This window comes from Halyomorpha halys, unplaced genomic scaffold (genome assembly GCF_000696795.3).
Source record: "Halyomorpha halys isolate HHAL.00 unplaced genomic scaffold, Hhal_1.1 Scaffold207.1, whole genome shotgun sequence".
NCBI classification, from domain to species: Eukaryota; Metazoa; Arthropoda; class Insecta; order Hemiptera; family Pentatomidae; genus Halyomorpha; species Halyomorpha halys.
In genome coordinates this window covers 1,479,432-1,500,132 of record NW_027104696.1, presented here as the reverse complement: position 1 = coordinate 1,500,132, position 20,701 = coordinate 1,479,432, and the positions used below count along the sequence as shown (strand labels likewise).

The following is a 20,701-nucleotide window of genomic DNA, read 5'->3' as shown; positions in this document are numbered from 1 at the left end:
CTGCACTGTTTCCTTCTTCTGTAGTGGCCTACATTTTAAGGAGTTTTTGACTTGTATTTTTGTTGTAGTGGGCGTTCTTCGAATTTTATAATGTGCTGGGGCACACATTAGTTTTGAAATTTACACTAAACCTAAAAAAAACTTATTCCCTAAATTCGTGCGCAGGCACGTCGTTTCTGAGTTTTTATCAGGTTCGTTGCCAACGCACCGGAGGGGGCGCTGGTGTAAGGGTCCTGAACAGTGGATTTCTTTGGTGCTTAAAAATAATTAAAAATTATTATAATTTAAATTCATTATATAAAGAAAAACCAAAGTGTGCAAATACTTTCTATGGGCACTGTACTCGTATATATAAATTGAAATATGTATAGGACATGTGAAAAAAAAATACTATTTTCAAGGAGATTAAAATGAAAAAAAAACAACACTAATATACAAGAAATAAATAAGGATAAAAAAAATTATAAGACATATATTCAGTTTGGTATACCCAAAAAATTGATTCAATTGAGATATGTCAAAAAATTACTAGTAAGAACTTGACAATGGGCAGAACTTGAAACGTCGTTCATATGACATAATGAATAAATTATAAATTATGATGAAATAAAATAAGTATAAGTGACTGAATAATGGTATAAGGATATATGAATTTATTTGATTGTTGAATAAGGACATAAATTACTGAAAAATAAAAAGAATAAAATATTAAAGTACTTTTTTGAAAACAGTTGAAATTAGAGTTAGTCAATCTGTTAAGTGCGAGGCTCATTTAGAAAATTAGTGAGATAAGTTGAAAATACTATTGACACAGTTTATATATAATGAAGGAATATTTAGATTTGTTCAGAAACCAACGAAGATTAATTTCAATTCAAAGTAGAGTGGTAATTGAAAATGGTGTGAAACGCACACATCACCAGATTTTTGTATAACTCTGTTACCAATTTAAAATATAGAATGAAAAATAGTTTATTATTCTGGGACTAAGTCCCTTTAGAAAAATTATAAGGCAATTGTAATATTACAATAATGTAATGTGGCTGCACTTAATTAAAACGTATATTAAAATTTCATATAAATAATTTTAGATACAGAGAAAAAAAATTATAAAACTAGCTGATTAAATACATAAAAAACATAATAAATTATCTGTAATTATTAAACTCAATAACAAAATTATATTAATTAATTTTACAAGAAAAGAATTACTCAAAATGAAAAATCTCAATCTATATTATATATATTATATTACTTTAGCAAGTTTAAATATGCTTAATTTTTCAAAATGACAATGAATAAAAAATGAAGTTTTTCATGTATTATGAAATAAAACCCAAATATGTATAAAGTAAAATACAAAAAAATTTTTTCTTGGTACGTCACTTTTTAGGTGAAGAAGAGGAACTCAGGGATAATTGCTAGGGAATGCCAAATGTTCAAGGCCGACACTTGTCCTTTTTTCACTATTCTCCTCACATTTAAAAATATATACAAAATTATCAATATAGAAAAATTTAAACGTACAGCATTATAAACCTTGGCTCATAAAACAGTCTATTGAACTTGACTAATAATGTTTACGTATTATTATAGAATTAATAAAAATAAATTTTAAGTATCTTTCATTTATAAATATAAATTAAAAGTGATAACCAACAAATCTTAAAAAGTTAACTAGTCCAGAACCGACGAGTAAAAGTTTGTAGGACATATTTATAATTTATAAATTTAATATTCCTTCTTTTAAGATTTTGAACCACCTTTTATTTTTAATTTTTTTTTTGTATAATTTATGATACTTTAAGGAATGATATTATTTATCAAGGATCCCAATAAAGTCTTTTCACTGAGCTAATTTATGGAGATTTTTATTACGTATTCAAGTAAAGTGCATCAGATATGGTCTATTATAAAGTATAATGAGTTATATAATATTTTATAAATTAATAAGTTATTTATTATGAAAATATCTGATTTTTTTTGTAGATATAGTGCGCTGTTGAAAACCATTTCCCTTTTTCACAATTGAAACAACCTATTAGCATTAAACACTGACTAAGGTCAATACATCGATACCCAGGAACGATAAATGATGTCTTCAAAAATTTCAAAAGAAAAGGATGTCATTTATTTCTCCTAGTTGAGCCGCTATCAATGCCGATCAGTTCATTAAATAAATTGCTTCTTTGTCGACCAATCCCGCAATCATCCATGGTTTGAGGAAGTATGGTAAACAATAAAAGAACAAAATAAATAAAATTTTAATAAAATAAAAAATGAAAAAAAACAAATTTTATTTAGACTCCAAAATATTTACCAAGTACAGGGGTCAGTACAGCTACCCCACTATTAATAACAATTTTTCTTTTTTTTTTGGATTGAGGATTTAATTGATCATACTCGAACACAAATTTTACTACAGGCAGACACATTTCTTTTTGTTTATTTCAACAACGAAAATGATAGTGAAAATTTTGCGATAAAAACTGAGCTTTTTAGATTTTGCGATATTTTTTACGTGAATTGTATATGATGTTTCGTACATTATATATAAAATAACGTGGTTAACCGATATATTGTGAGTATACAATTCAATTATATATATAATTATTATTTTTATTACATTATCACTATCGCTGAGAACATACGACTTTTCTTCATCGTTTCGTCACAAAGGTATTATATAAGCGAGTACAATCCCTCAATGGTCCAAAGCATTAAGAAACACTACAGTGAATCGATAAGGCTTCTTGTTAATATCTCTAATCAGTTGTACGCCTTAAACTTGAGACAATAGTACAATAATGGGTGTGCCTCTAACAGCTTCACAGGCCCTATAGTGTACTAGTATTAATTAATTAATTAATTAATATTTTAATGATGGATAATCCAAAAGAAAATATAAAAATAATATCAATTTAAAAAAAAAAGCTAGGGCGGTGCGCAAATCACACAACTTCAAATAACCATGGAAGGCAAAAATTACAAACGTGGGAATAAGGAATATCAGCTTTCTTCATGTTTTAACAAATTATTACTTAACCTTAGTTTAACAAATTGTTACAAAACTTTGTGCATAGGATTAGAATTAGGAGAGATAGGTCACAGTCGGCAGTCACTGATTTTCTAGTTACTAAAGTGTAATAGTAATAGCGACACCTATTTCACCATTTTTCTCCTTTCGTTAATCATAATTTTTTTCATTGTTTATATTGATACATCTTCTTTACTGTTTTTCTTAACAGTTTAAAACGGTTAGATAATTTTTTTTAAAAAAACATGTCAGTTGTTCTCTTGGAGTGGTGTCGTTGCATGATTCCCCTCATTCGAATAGATATCCCTTGGACTTTTGGAGTTCGGCCGCGGCGAACGTGATTCCTTGTTTGGCCACTCGGGGTTGGCAGTCGTACTTCGCTTGCTAACATACTTCGCACACATACAATCACGTACATTACGACCTAAAGGTTTCCGATTGTATAATAATTATAAATCGCGTAAAGTTTTCTCTATGTTATTCATTTTCCTGTGTCGTAATCGGCGAACTGCTGGGTCGGAGAACGTTTCCACTTAGACACCGTATAAGAGAATCGCTCATTCCTCCTTTCTTCTCCAAGTATTTGTGTGCCCCGTCCTCATCTTCTGTTTGAATCCATCCGCTATCATCTTGTTTCCCATGCCAGTTTTGGCCGGAATTGTTGAAATCCACGAATATTCGTTCTATCTCGTTTTTGTCGATCGAAGCGGAGGTGCGCACTGATATAGTTGATAGACCCTCGTACAGAGTCCTTCTTCGATTTTATGATGATCTGGAACTTTATATCGTTGAAAATATCGTCGATTTCCGGTAGCACTTTCTGCCCATTCTCATAAATACCTTAATACTAAGCTCTCCCGATTTCGTTCTCGACCAAGTCCCGCAATTACTGTCAACAACCGCGTTTTCGACTTCTTTCTTGTGCACCTTAATATAAGTCGTTCAATCGTGATACCCGTGTGGAAAATTCTTTAAATATTTCCAAGTGTATAAGTGGTTTGTGAACGGTTAAGAACTCGAACCTTCTCCCGTACAACTATAGATACTCTACGGCCCATGCTTCCGCTATGAGTTCGCCCTCGATCGCGTTATAACGTCGTTTGGCTTCGTTCAACTTCCGTTTTTCACCACGCTCGAAATACTGGAATAGAACGGCCCCGATAGTGACCTCGCTTGCGTCCGTGGTGATTTTAAATAATCTGTTTTGGAAAAGCTAGATCTTACAATAGTTAGTATTTTCGATTTCTACTCTGAAAATGTGTAATGGGACCCTCATACATAAGGAATCTTAAATGGTAAAAAAAAAAACCTAATTGTTATTTAACTAAATATTTTTCGGATAATTTTATACTCGACTAATTTTTTATTCAATTGATATGATGTTTCAAATATTCGAATACAAAAGTATTCGGATTGTTTAGTCTTATTTTTATTCGAATAAACTTTGCGACTTTGGCTGTTCACCAAAACACTGACCATGAAAGGTTATTCTGTTGAAACCTAAGATTAAAATTTTTTGACGATCGCAATTATTATTGAATAATATAATGAAATAATTGAATAATAATATATATCATGGATAATTATCCATACTGTACATTTTCTATGTAGGTTTATAAAAATAAAAAGAACTGATTTACTCTCATATATTCAAGTAATATTTACAACTAATTTGTTATATATCATGAATAATAAACTAATTCATTCTATTTATACCAAATTATTCTATTACAATTGACAATATAGGTATTAAAACACTATATTGACAAAGTCTCGTAATATTCTAGAAAATAGACCAAATAATACATAAATAGACCTAATTTTTCTGAACACATTGCACAAAGCAAAGTCGTATATTGTGTCTACTTTAAATCACTTTTTTTTTCAAAATAGATTAAGCTTTCTTCCAACGCAATGATGGATTGAATTCTTTTAAATCTTATGAATCTAAAAACAATATTTTTTTTTCAATTCATCATTAGCTATTTAATTGTTATATATTACTTTTACAGAATATAAAATCATCATCAGTGGATAGCAATCAAAATATATTCCCTCTCACAGAATTCTTTCATTGAGTTTCCTCATTATAATCATCATTTTAAATAAATGAATAGAAAATTAGTTATATGTCCATAAAACTATGAGTTCCTGTAAGATTGTTAAAGTAAGAATTATTATGATAGTTGTGGAGGAAGGATTAATATTAACGAGATTATATTCTTTGAATAATACACAAATATTATGTTCACTTTGAAAAAAGATAGTACGTTTATAATGTTAGTTTAATTTTGTATGATTGTGAAATCTTTAAAAATGTTTTAAAAGATACATATCACACTTTAATGTCATAAAAAATTTTTATACTCATTTTGAAAATTTACTATTAACAATGTTTGGCTTTCTAATTTATATTATTTATTAGTACTCAGCTGCATTAAATGGGTGGTACTCCATTTTACTGTTCTGCATTTATCACAAATACCTCGAAGTTAACACACATTTTGTTACTATATTATCCAATGTAAGTATGCTAAATAAGTCAGTAAAAAAATTAATTTAAACTCCTATATGGAAGTAATATTTGTATTTAAGCATTATTACTATTTATATTTAAGAATAATTATTATTCTTGAATTTATAGTTTTTTTTTTATTTAATACTACAAATAATTTATTGATAATTATACTTCTTGATTAGTAATTGTCAATAATGGTTGGCTTCTATTATGTACTTGATTACATAAACGGCAGCAATTCTTTCCATTGTGCATAATAGTGTGTACAACAATAAACACCTGTATACTGTTCAAATGTTACCATTCACTAAGCCCATTATATTTATGCTTATATAATCTCACAATTTTAAGTTGTGGTTGTATTCTCGAGTTTAGTTTGCATATATTGAACATTAAATTTTTTTGTTCTCTAATATGCATTAAAGAGCAAGCCCAATGCTCGAATATTAAATTATCGAATCGTTTCCTCTCATTTATAAACACAATACACTACAAGGACAATATGGTATGCCTTTCGAATACTTAATGACCGAATCCTTCATGATCGACAGCATGGAGATTGCAGGTACGCAAGAAATGGAAGGTTCTCTTCATCAGCATAAATAAGTGAAATCGGATGTAACATTCCTGTAGATAAAAAAAGTTTCTCTTTATGAGTTCTCCAAGTACAACAATACTTCTCCCCTTACTGTATTTATAAATCGGGATCCTGTATTATAGGGTATTGTCTGTTATTTTGCTATTAGTCACATGATTTTAGTTTGTGCTTTGCAACATCTTATTTTATATTTTCATATTGACAGTAATATTTCTCTTGGTTTTTACCTGACTTATATGAGACGTTGAGAACTAGAATGGTCCAATCTCACCATCCATGACTTTGAGATAAACTGTATAAAAGAGTTTAATCTAATTTTTGTAAAACAGTTTTAGACTAGTTTAACAAGTGAGTTATTTCAATTAAGTAAGTAGTTAGCTTTCACAAAACAACGACCTATACTTCCCTCGAACTAAGTTTTAATTGATACTCCTATCTTACTTCCCAAATCTGTTGAATTCTTAAGAGTCATGTTAGATAATAAAGTGTTATTCAACCAGTATAATGATTTGAAATTAGAAAATATAAGGAAAATAATGTACAAAAAAACTAATATTCTATTCATATTTTAACAAAAAAACCAAAACTATTCCAGAGAAGTAAATTTATACTCTTCATATAAAGGCTAAAATATGACATGTTCCTGTCCCATATGGAGCTTCACTAAACTCATCCAAAAAAAAAAAAAACTTCAAGTATTCCCTAAGAAATGTAAACTATTCACATTACACAAGAATACCTAAGATGCATGGAGAATTATATATAGGCATTATACAAGAATACATCAGTGTATGTTTAATAACTGGGGTAATAAAACTAATTTTTTAGTTTATTTTTTTACCAAAATGTGAAACATAAGTAATAAGAAGCAAAGAATTTGAGACAATGTAATAATGCCTCACACTTACTAGTGTCATAAGAATTCATTATGCCCACTCTGCACATATATTACAATCTTTTGTTTTATTTTTATTAATATTATAAATTCTTATATTATATTCTTTTCCTTAAGTTGATGTGCTAAATGAATTAATTTACAATAATAATCAAAAGTTAAGAGGTCATATTCAAATATTTTTAATTATGAGAGATAGTTGACCGTGGATGATGAACGAGGAGAAGATGATTGGGGGTGCGGTCGATGAAAAACACAAATAAGTTCGATTAACCTATTTTTAATGTGCCAACGTTTCGGCTAGAGTTTCTAGCCTTCTTCAGGGCTAAAAACAGAACAAGATAACAACCACAGTAAGTATAGAAAAATAAAAAAGTAAATAAGAAAGTATAAACAGAATAATTTTACACATAAAATGAATAATTTTACAAAATAGAATTAATAAAATGAAGTGATGAGAGAAGCGGGAAATAAAATGTATACATAGGTAATTGAAAAGTGGGTAAAATAATATAATTAAGGAAATGAAATAAAAATGAAGTTATATAATGCAAAGAAGTATGAACATATTAGTTATTATCAATTTAAAACTTGAAATATGAAAAGAAAATGAAAATTGAGAGGAAGAAAATATATATAACAATAATAGATGATAAAGAGGCAAATTATAAGTATAGTGAACAAAACTAATAACGCGGGTAAGAAAAATGGATAAAGGTGGAGAAAATAAGGGGTAAGAGTAAAATAAAGAAAGGGGAAAGAAAACTAAAAAAGAATAAAAACGAACCTGTTCGCTGGAAAATCAAACGCCTAATGGATACTGCGCTAATGACGGCCAAACTCAGAATTAAAAAAACCGTTACAACAATGACTAAGTGTTTTTTTATAAAGAAAACGTTACGAGAGGGTGAAAATAAAAAATAAAAAGTAGAAAAATTTAGAGGAAGAAAGCGTGTGAGAGGGTGATGACAAATTGTGATAGGAAGAGTTAAAAATATATACGAACCAAAGAATTATCGAATAACGAAGTACCGGAAGATGACAGAATGATGACACCCCCAACCATCTTCTCCTCGTTCAAATATTTTTATCAAAATTAAAAATTACGAAAAACCAGCATAATATTTATTTTGAAAATACAATGATTTTACATAAAGAAAATAATGCATTCAAAGTAAAATACTTGAATCCATTCACATATCTGAAAATATTAATTATACAGTGAATTTCAAAACAAAATTTAACCAACACTATGCAGAGATATTAAGTAAAATTAATTTATGAAAAATATGGGATAAATTAAATGTTGATAATTATAATTAACCTTGATGGGAATTTCACTAATGAAATAAAGAGAAAAATTAACAAAAATATGGTTACAATAAATAATTTTAATGATTGACCTGAGTGGAGGGAAGGTTACAAGCATTGTTGTGATAAATTTTAACAAATAAGTAACTGTGATAAAGAATTTCAATTTTTGTTTTAATGTGAAAATTGACTAATTACGTAATTAGACATAATGTAGGATATGCTTATAACCAAAAAATAAATGTTTATCTAATGTTTTAATGTTTTATAGAGAAATTGTTGAATTGACCTGGGCAGAATAGCCTGCATAAAGTTGTATTTTTAAATTATTTAGTTAAAAAATTGTATTAAGATAAGATAAATTATAAATAATATTGTTAAGTATTTTGAATTGTTGAAGATCATAGATGTAATACAAACTTTTTTCCCTGATCCCTGAGGATGACCGAATTGGCCGAAACGTCGGACTTGTAAAGAAAAGAAAATGTTTTGAGACTATAATGGATAAAATTTAAATTATTTATTTAAACAACATTAACCAGTCTCAAGAAAGTATTTAAAATTATAAATATACTAATTTATTTTATTTCTCTTTATAAGGCCATTTTTTTTAATTATTGCAATTTAAATTATTATATTGTAGCCAGTATATTGATACTAAGAAGCGCACTGTGGTCAGACCTTTATAATTGTTTTGTACTAAGCAAAGAATATTTTTTCTACTCTATTCTACATTTGAGCGTAATATAATGCCCAAGACTACAGATGCTGTAATTTTTGTAAATCATTGACATGAAACAGCATGATAATGTGTTAAAAACAAACTAAATAAAAAATGACTAATTTATAACTAATTACAAACTAAAATGAGCACTATGCTACCTAATAAATCATGAACGCATCGTTTGCAAAAGAAAATAACACTTACATAGAGATAAGAAATCAGGAAAGAAATAGTTTACGTAGCTGGTGAACAATTAGTTGTTTGAACATTTGCAGAATCTGTGAACAAAACTAATAAACAACTACTAATAGCCATAGCAATACAAATCATAATTTATTATGAATCAATAACTGTAAAGGTCAGGTTAATAAGAGAGAATTTTTTAGATATAACACACAAATGTCCTGCAAAATTTCTTGATAATGTCGAGAATATTTTATTTAAAACATATTTTTAATCAATAAAAATAGTATAATAAAAACTACAAAACATTTTCTATTTTTACTTTCATCTACCGATATATCAAACACACAGTATGCAGAAGTACTGCTATCTTGCGAAATTTGTAATTCGGAATTTCGACACGTTTAGACCATAAACTTATACCTTACCCTCCATCTGCACAAAAGCTTCTATAAGGAGTTCTTCAGTCAATTCATGGCCTGGCTACTCAACATTGTTGCTCAGGCGTTTTAGTCTCGGGCAATTAAGTCTCGCCCTCTAGCATCATAAACTATGCGATCCAAAGATAACCTAGAATTTTTTCGGATCTGGTGCCTGATGTAGAGCATGACAGCTGTATAGCCTCGCAAGGGTTGAGATTAAGTTGTAGAATTCCCATGGTGCACGATTTCACATCCACCCTTGTTGTGTATACAGAGCACGGGTCATACTTCCACACAGTAATGCACTTATTAATACATTTTCTTTCCTGTTTTAGAGGGATCGGAAAAGAAAAGAAAAGAGCACGGGTCCGACAAACTTCCGTGCAGGTGAGCTACTGGAAGAAGAGGAAGCTGACACAGACTGAGACCTGGAGAACTGTACCATACTGGAGAACAGGATAAAGTACCCGGTCAGATGCGGACCAGAGAAGGCTGGAGGTACTGCCGGACGAATGCAGTGGCCTGGGTGCTGTCCCATCAGTGAGATGCTCAACCGAGTGCTGGGCTACACCACAGTTAATGTTTTAAAACTTTTCGCACCCCGTAGGCCAGAAATGACTTGGAAGGAGGTGAAAAAAAAAATATCGCAATTCAATCTTAGTTGAAGGGACACTTTGTTGAGAAAATTCGGGATTTTCGCTCTTGCTAATCAGACTTCCTACGTCTGATGAAGGTGGAGATCTATTCCTTTTTCAGGGAGTCCATCTACGGGAGAGAGGATGGGAAATTGTTCGACTCTACGTACTTTACGCTCGGAAAGGCGTGACCACCCAGGATTAGCGAGCCACAAGTTGAAGGAGAAAAGTAACCGGAGACTGAGCCCATGAGGGCCGGACCAGACAGTGTACTGATGTAGGAAGCACCCAGATGGATTCGAACCAGTAGGGCTGGCCTACTGGATGGATACGGGTGTAAAAGGATCAGTCTCATCATAAAGGCATCCTCAGAGTTCTGGTCTGCACCACGTGTCAATAAAATTGTTCTCCTTAAAATTAACTGTTTGAGGGTACCCCCGTGGGGTACCCCGAGGGGTACCCCCTACCGAATAATTGTGAATATTATTTAAATAATATTGTAAATAAAAATAAAAGGAAGAGTATTGATATGTGTAACCCGGGGACAAAAAACTGAAGTAGGCCACTGTCTCCGAATCTACTTCTTTCATTCTCTCTGACCTCTTTTTGTCCATACTCACACAATTTGTACTTCATGTGCCTTTGTGAGCTAAGAAATGTCTGAATTATAATGACAGATCAATGCATTTTACATGAACATTGTATTTTGTCTGAACATAACCGTGGAGATTGTAGATTTCTTGATCCCATCCCATCAGATTTTGTAATATAATCACTCTAGGTAAATTTCACTAAAACTTGAAAAGATAGGTACCAAATCATTTTTTAATCGAGTGATTAGACATGGGATGAGTCAACATTAAAAAAATGTTAAATGATTATTATTGAGTAATAAACGATGAGAAGAAATAAATCTTTTTGATATTTATTCATTTCGTTCATATTAACCTAACCAAGGTCGAAATTGACTTTGTTACATGCAAAGACACGTCCATTTTATCCAAACCTTGCACCAATACGAAAAGCAAAGTCAAAATATAGTTACCATATATGTACTACAACACTATAATATAGTGTATATATGTGTATGTATTTGAGTTTGGCAATACACTTACAATTTTTTTTTTAATTATACAGTTAATTAAATAAAATAAAAATAAAAAATAATTTAAATCTTGTGTTCGAGTGTAGGATATCATCTCTTAAATGGTTAAATTATTATTTTACCTCTTGAAAACCTATTATCGTTTTATAGAATTGATCTTTAAAAAGAGCGATAAATAGATTCGATCATGACTATCGCTGGTAATAACTATCGCGAGAACAAGGGGATATTAGACACATTGTACGATTCACTTTTCTGTCCCACCAATTAGAGTCCATTATAGGCCAAGAACTACACTGTTATTCGAAATGGTAAAAATATTCTTCGGTTAAGCAAACATTGTGTGAAGATTTAATATAATCTTTGAGGTGGTGTGAAAGAGTTTGTTCCAGTATAAAATATTCAATGCCGACGTGACTCAATCAATGGCCGACCGTCATTCAATAAAACTAGGATGAATAATGTAACGGAAAATGTCTATTCTGGCCGACAGTTCTGGAATCAGCGCGATAAAAATTGATTTATTACATCAAGCCAAAAGAGAACTTTATAACATATATAGAATATAGCAGAGTAAAAGATTGCGTAGTAAAGGATCAAATAATTATGGAGCTACTTGTACATAATAATAAACTGATTGGGATTAACCCTTTTGCTTTCATTTACCAACAATAGAGCACATAATAAAGGAAAAGGAATTTCGCAATAGTGAAAAATTTTTGAACTCGAGTTTTCAAAGGAAGTAAACATTTTTGGGTCCCAAATTTCAGTCAAAATAATCTCTGTGTGTGAGCAGCCTAGCTCACAAACGAAAAGTCATACGGAACTGAAATAAGATGTTTAAGACACGAGTATGCTAGGGATCTTACAGCAACTCTGTCAAAGAGCCATTTTATAGAACCTATTTTTCAAATTTTTTCGATTTTCTCAGAAACTGCTCTAACGTTCTTATTAAACTCAGTATAGCTATGAACAATCAAGTGCTTAAATGAAATTAAAAATTAATAGGATTTATAAGACCAAAAAAATCCTCCTCTAATGTGCATTTAGTTTTAGTTATTTGGAATAAATAACCATTTCTCACTTTTAGTAATAATAAGTCATGGATATATACAACATAATAAAGAATTGACTGACGATGAATAGCTAAAGGAAAAATTGGTAATGAAATTCGAATCGGCAATAGCTAATGCCGCTTTCTCCTGATTACATTAGGGCTTTATTATCTTTTTGCAACCTCTAAAATATGAATTTTCGTAGCAATAGGAAAAAGGTCTTGGTCAAATTTTCGCTTTTTGATCGAAAATCTTGAGATTTTCTCAAGAATATTTGAATATAGCAATAATTTCAGCACAAAAGGCCACCGGTCTACAAAAATTTGGGAACTTCATTAGAGTGGTAAGGAAAAGTTGTGTGATGCGTGCACCGCACCAGATTTTTTTCTTCCTCTAGTCTCATTACATAATATATAGTAGGGAAATATGTTGTAGTTGAAAAAAAATTCGAATCCGAGCTTTCAAGCAGTCTGCAAGACACATGTTAATGTTCCCTGTGCCCAAATAATCTAGCCAATCAAGTCTAGCAAAATGCTCCGTTTGTGTGTGTTAACTAGTTTCGATTGCTAATCCAATAGGATCTACTCTTAATTTATATTAATTATTACAGCAATGTTTAAGAGTGCGGTGGCTCCATGGTAAGGCGCGATGCCAACTCCAAGGACCCGGGTTCGAATCCGGCTGGGCAGTCTTTAAAATTGTTTTCTATTACACTGTAGCCGTGAGTCAACCCTGTGGGTTTTGGAGCCCTCCTGGGGTCCATCCAGGCTTATAAATTGGGTACCCGTAATTGGGCAAAATCGGTCGAGCGTGATTCTGACCAAATCACCTTGCAAAACCGTTGGTCTAGTGACAGTACTTCCTTGCAAAGTACTGAACCCCTGATCCTTCATGGGTTGTAACGGTGCAGGTTTTAATTTTTTTTTTAAATTACAGCAATGTTAATATTAATGTTTTCATGGAAATAACATAACCCAGACCTGACTAATGATTTATTTAATAAACCAACGAATAATAAAATCCGAATATTCATGAAAAATATATTGTCTCGGCATTGTATAATTCTTTTTGGAGAATGTGATTGGATTAATTAGTGTGACTCAGCCTTTCACATTTCAGCCTTTGTCCTCAAGATTTAGAGATGAACTTCCATGCCGTTTTAAGAAATTTCACAAATCCGTTTTTCGAGAAGAGAAGAGAAAGAAATTTATTCAATCATGCTGCCCAAATACATCGGGTTGCTACATTACACAGCATACTGATCAATCCGTGATCGGACATATATAAATTTATAAATTACATTTTTTTGATATGATACAATATAATAGACAGATAACATTTTTTTTTTCCCACAGTATTATTTTACAATTAATATCTGTCTACAAACTAAATACAAGCTTTTCAATTTATTCCTTTTTTTTTTTTTTCTTTCCCCTCCATTTCACAACCCTTATTTCATTTTATCAACAAATTCACCTATATAACAAATATTAGAATATAAAAATATAAAAAATAACAAAGTAGTAAACAGATAAATAAAACAACAAATAGGATATGCGATCCATGCATGCCATCCCTCCTCTGGATAACTCCCCCACTCATTAATTTCCATGCACGTGGTGGTGGATGATTCCCAGGGAGTCAAGTATTATATTCTCTGTCATCCTAGCCACGTCCTGGACATCGACCCCGAGCTCCTCCATGAAGCTCCTAGTTGTGCTGGGAATAGTTCCACGGGCTCCGAACCAGAGGCCTCTCACGTTGAAGTCTCGTTCTCCGAAGCCCTCACGGAACTTCTCCTTGAGGAAAGGGATACATTTATCGTAGATTTCCTTCTTTCCCCTATCTACCTTATTTGCCTGGTCAAGGTCGTTATTTTCATATCTCACAGTGGGATCCAGAATGATTGCCGACTTCCCCTTCTTAGGAAAAGCAACTATATCCGCATATCTTGTGGACCCATCCGTATCTACACAGTAGACCTCGTCAAAGCAGGCAAAATCTCTTTCTTTTAGGAGCCTCATTAACTCGTATTTTACTCTATGATGTCGGCGTGTTATGAGGAGGGAGTTGTTGGGGCATTTCCCCAGCACATGTGCTGGTGTTTCCGGCTCTCTGTAGCATTTGCGACAGAGGGACCCAACTTCTCTATCCTGTCCGCTGACACCTGGGACTCCACGTAGGGGTGCATAATTTATATTTAATTTCAGGGCATTGGACCATTCAGAGCCAGTATTTGTTTATCGTATATAAACTTATTTGCTCTCGGGGTCTCTTTGAAATGGCGTACTCCAATGCCCTGCCACCTGCATTTAGCCCATTCCTCGAACGCACTTTCACGTAGCGACTGTCGTAGAGCTTTCACACTCCGATGCCCCTGATCAACGCCCAATCCGCACATTCAGCAATCTCTGCTGAACAATCGAAAGTGGACTAGAACAGAGCATCGGGTACATTTGACAGCCGCTAAACTAATATAAAAAATTAGTTTCTGACTGAAAAATTTTAAAATTGGCACTTCCTAAGCAAATAAAAGTAAAAATTTTAAATTCGGTTTTATGGTATCCCAAACCCTCCAATACCACATCACCACCCTTGAAGAATGGTGCCAAAACTGGAGGATTAAAATAAATTCACCATCCCTCCAAATCACATTTACCCTTCGTCGTAAACGATCTGGACAAACGACTGACATGGAATCCTTATACAAGACTGAAAAGACAGGAAACTGCCTGCTCGTCGATTTCGACTATTACATTTACTAGACAAACTTGGACCGTTTGTCAAACGGTCTAAACTTCCAATCCATTACAAAAGACTGATCTACATGACTATTATAAAGCCTATCTGGACAAGTTGAGCTATGGGGCTCCACTAAACCGTCGAATTCCTCTAGAATCCAATCCTTACAGCCCAAAATCTTTCGTAAAATCCTTAATGCTCCTTACTTTGTCACAAATCAAATCATCCATCAGGACATCAATGTCCCATATGTTGCCGATTTGGCCAGAACCAGATACCAATCCTTCCATGATAAACTTCCCAACCACCTAAACCAACTCGTTTCTAACCTGGCTTCTCCTTCACTACCTAACAATCCTCCTAGAAAGGATATGGCCCCGAGATCTTCTCCTTTAAAAATATTTTAGGAGTTCTATCAATGGGTAGATTCTCCACATTTTTGTATCATGTCATAATATTACTTACAACAAATTTACTGGATGTGTATATATGTATACAGTTGTAAATAACAATAAATAAATTAGTTAAAAAATTCGGTTTTAAGAAATGTTAACTTATCTTAACCTATAACTTATAACTTATCGCATACCATGTAAAAGGACATGCCATATATTATAAAATGACACAGATTCTACATATCTAGCTAAATTAGGGAAGCTTATAGAGCAATTCAAAACTTTTTTGAGTCTTTTTCCATTTTTCATCCTATTATGAGGATTTAACAGGTTTGTAATTCGAAAAGGAGCGAAGAAATCTCATTAAAAGTTCAAATTTGTCTAGCTCTATACCTAGACATCTGTGCAAAATTTAAATAAAATTTGAAATGGTAAGATCCAAAAGTTCGTTGAATTGACGAGGATGACTCGGCTATTATTGTTTACATTTTGAGAGTGGGATAGGTTCGGCTCTTATCTTTGCCTTATTTAATAATAATCAGTAGGTGCATTTCTAAACCTGGCCCAAAGACTCCCACTGTATCACCAGTCCATCACCGTCCATAGGCCTCAGAACGATAGACTTGGTGCCTAACCCCTGAGCCACGGTGCGGCCCTCGCTTACTTAAATTGTCTATCCTAAAACAATTTTTGGACGGACTATTATCACATTGTTTGATTTGATTTTTTTTTTGTATCCTCACAACTTAAGGCAGAGAAGTTTTGTATTTTAGATATCAAGTGACAAATTTCGTTTCATATTTGTCTTTGCAGTCAAATCTATGATAGAATATAACACCTACTACCGTTAATCCGATTCTGATGAATGACATAATCAGGGATTCAGAGGAAAGTTGGGGAATAATGTAAAACAATATTATATTAATTTTATCAGATGCCATTCAATTCTTGCGATTTCTCATGCAAAAATGTATTTTTTTGGACATTAGTTTAAAAAATATTAATGCATTTTTATAAATAAAGTTTGTTTTAACAAAATATTTCAAATTTTGCTCCTTACTTATATTTTCACGAAAGCTTCTGTTATAACTTTGTACTTAAAAAATCTTATATATACGTGTATATATATAAAATGAAATATACGTATTAATTTTTAACCTGAATTTCTACTCCGCCTCCAATCCTTCATTATTATTTTTTAGAGGTTAGTGGTAATTTATTTTTCAGTTTTACTTGATACTTAGTTGATAGTGTTTAACGAGTTTACCTCTATTAAAATAAGATTAGATAAGCTTTCGGTGTAATAATATTATAAATTAAACTATAAATTTGATGTATGCAGGATTTGGATATTTTACACACGATTTTATATATTTTGGGTTTTTCTACAACAGTTCCTAAGCGGTTCAAATATAGAAATAAGACGAAAATAGATTTTGTGAAAAATGTATAGAATCAATTCACTTTAAATATTTCTGATGTTTTAAAAATGAAGTTTTGAATTAAAATTATATAACACAATGTTAACCCACCATATCTACTAATCAACTTTTAGGTTTTACCTATTTGAGATCAGTAGTGAATGGAACTTAGTGTTTTTATAGCTATAATAAAATAAATGAAAATAGAAGTTTCAAAGTAACTGATTGTTAATTAGCAACAAAACCAAGACTGATTGTACACCCAACTTCACCTGGAGTTAGTTATATTACAGCAATGTAGAACAGACAGTGATAGACAATTAGTATGACTATGCAAAGTAGAGAAATGTATAGTTGTCTTATTGACTAAACCTCAAGATCACCTAAAATACTTAATATTACCAGTCAAGAAAAAAGCCAGCAATATATATACATATTACAAACCGAGTTTTTAAAATGCTAAAAAATAGAGTCAAAACAAGTCATACCAAAACCCAAAGTTAATACAATTATTTTCATAACTACAAATAGCCTTGTAACAGTATTAATCGTGAGTTTTTCTATTTTATTTATTCATTAATATTTTTTGGCTTTCGAAAAATGAGGAATATAAATCTAGACACGTAGAATTGAACTTGGACCCCTGTGTGTTATTGACTATAGAGGAAGACTTGAGGCTTCGACCCTAACAGACAGAGGAGAGATAAGATAACGTCACTCTAGCCTTACTTAACACTAGGAGGGGTTCTTTTTTTATGACCATATTTCAGGAAGAAAACAGCAAATAATCTATATTCCAGGAATATAGATCAAATATCTTTCAGCGTATAGATTTTTGTGTTCTAATCTTGCATATATTCAACAATGATAATAATAATTCAGTCCTTGATATTTTATAAAGGGTCATTTGAGGAGGCTCCCCACCTCCGGATTCTTTTCACTAGTAGGACCATATAGAATGGACAATTAACAATAAACAGATAAGTATTGCACGGTAACCTTAAAATACCACAGATAGAAAAAGATAATACTCAACCTGATTTATGTTTTCCATACATAAAGCATCCACTAATTTATTGTTTTTTATTCTGTTTTAGAGGTTCATTTTAGAAAAAAAATGAACGGTCTTATGTTTATATAGGATGTTTCAGGGTTAAGTGTCCTTATTGAAAAATATGAGTTTAGGATCCCAGAATAAAAGAAAAATTCCATATAACTATATGTCTACGTTAAGTCTTTGTGTAGGAGATATTTGCGCCTAAATATTATCAATGTTAGGAATTATTTAGGTTATAATAAGTAAATTAATACGTGTTCCAACTACGTTAATAATGAAATGTAAACATTACCATCCATAATAAATGCCATGCGGCCTATCGGCACTAGATATGTGTTACTGGTTCCCAAGTTTCGATTATCCTTCTCAGTAAACTATTAAGATAATTAACAGTGAAACAGTAAAGTATCAGGGAATTCATCTCGATCGCAGCCTTACCTGGAATCATCATAACAACATCAAACTAACTCAAATCTATGCAAGGTTAGCAATGGTATATCATATGCTAAATAGAAAATCCAAATTAAATTCCGAAATAGCTATTCTTATTTTTAAAACAATTCTCAGGCTAATGTATGGCTGTGTAGTCTTGAGAGCGGCATTCTTTACGAAAAGGAAAAAATTACTTATCTTTTCAAAATAAAGTTCTAAGAATCTGAAAAAGAAGGATGCTGCATGGTTCATAAGAAATAGCTAATTGCATCGGTAATTACAAATGAAGTCAATAGAGGATTACATCAAGAAACGGTTCATGAAGTTCCACTCCCAGTTGATGACAGTTAAAGGAGCAGAGACCTACAACTTGGGAAACCCAACCACAACAAGAAGACTGAACCCCAAGCTGCTGCAGGACATTCTGTTATAAATTCTATATTTATTAATTCATAGTCACACTACTTCTATTTTACTTATTTTTTTTTTCTTCTCTCGTCCCTTTTTCAAATTAACTTGTTTCTTTTCACTATTAGAGGGCAATTGTTTTGTTAAGTGTGCCAATATCATTATTTTTTGTTATTAATTTTATTTTTACTTTTTATTAAGAAGCATTATTCTTATCTGTTTATTTGATCATTTTTTTTTCTTTTAATTATAACATTGTATATAGTTAGGGGTTTCTTTTGTACGAGTCTATACCCTCCTCATAATCAACTGTTAAAATATATATATATATATATATATATATACATAACAAAAAAATCCAGTAGTATCAAATACGAAGAGCAAGACAAAAACACATATCCAGTGCCGTTCGACCGTTGCTGTAATGTAACAAAAATATCAACCTTGTCTTAATACTCAAGGTAACCACTTTGAATAGCATTCAGCTAGAATATTAATGTTTGCATTTCATTAATGATGTAATTGGAACAAATATTATTTTATTTAATGTAAACTTAGTAGTTTATTATTTTATTATTAATTATTTTCCATTTCACTATAGCCGCAAGTCAGTTCTGTGAGTTCGGGAGCCCTCAGGGGTCCACACAGCCTCATAAATTGGGTACCCTTAATTGGATAAAAATCTGGTGGTCGAGCTTGATTCCCACCTCCTTGTACTACCGTTGGTCTAGTTACAGTACTCTCTTACAAAGTACTGCACCCCTAACTCGTCATGGATGTAGTAGTAGTAATAATAGTAAGTAGTACAGATTTATTTTTATTTTATTCTTAATAGTTATAAAAATGAAAATCTTAAGACGTGAATATCTTCCAAACAATAAAATAAAGAAAATAATAAAATTCATCGTACAAGCGAATTGGCCCTTAAAGACTCCATAATCAACACATTCCAGAATCCATACTCAACATAATAAAATTTCTGAAAGAAACTCAAATTTATACTAAAATATAATCCACTAATATCGACCAGTGTAAAAAGGAAATAGTCTACATTCAACTACCAAATGTCAAAGACAAGAAGATAAATAAAGTAAAAAGGGTGTAATAACCTAGATGTTGATAGCCCTGAATAAAAATCTAATCTTCTAATAAAAGTATTTTATAATAGACAATAGGTAATTAATATATTTTACAATCGGCTGATAAGTGAATTTCGATTATATTAATTGAATAATTAATAAAAGAATAAAAAAAAAAATTGGTGATCCTTGGGAGCAGTGGCATGGACAAACCCCAGCGCACTACTAGGGATGGGATATCGAAAGAAAAATATCGATATCGGTATCGATATCGATATCGGATAGCAATATCGATATCGATATTATATCGGACCCAAAATATCGATATTTTAAAGTATCGAAATATCGATATCGAAAATTTAACGAATTAAAGTAATAATAATTATAAAATGATACCATAGCAAGATATTGGAAGACTTATTTTTATGTCATACCTTATCAAAATACATAAGAAACTCTTAATAACTATGAAAAAAAGCAACACCACGACAACCATATCATAAACATAAAAAATATTAACTAAAATATAATTGTTTTATTGAAGAAAATTTAAAAATAGAATATCGATATTTCGATCAAATAATATCAGAATAATGTTGCTTAAATTCCATATCGATATTAAATAACACAAAACATCGAAATAAATATGTATTTATCAAAATAAAATATCGATATTCCTGCTTT

At 31.4% G+C, this 20,701-nt stretch overlaps 1 protein-coding gene and 1 long non-coding RNA gene across 3 annotated transcripts in view; one reads left to right on the top strand and one right to left on the bottom strand.

Moving 5' to 3' along the window:
- Window positions 1-18,541, bottom strand: part of LOC136796903 (uncharacterized) — a 31,340-nt gene extending 12,799 nt beyond the window's left edge. For both annotated transcript variants that reach the window (XR_010844693.1, XR_010844698.1), the window contains exon 1: window positions 18,391-18,541. This is a non-coding gene — a long non-coding RNA (uncharacterized lncRNA). The remainder of the gene's footprint in view (window positions 1-18,390) is intronic.
- LOC106679510 (galactosylgalactosylxylosylprotein 3-beta-glucuronosyltransferase 1) overlaps window positions 1-20,701 on the top strand; it is a 156,731-nt gene that overhangs the window by 55,095 nt on the left and 80,935 nt on the right. The window lies entirely within an intron of this gene.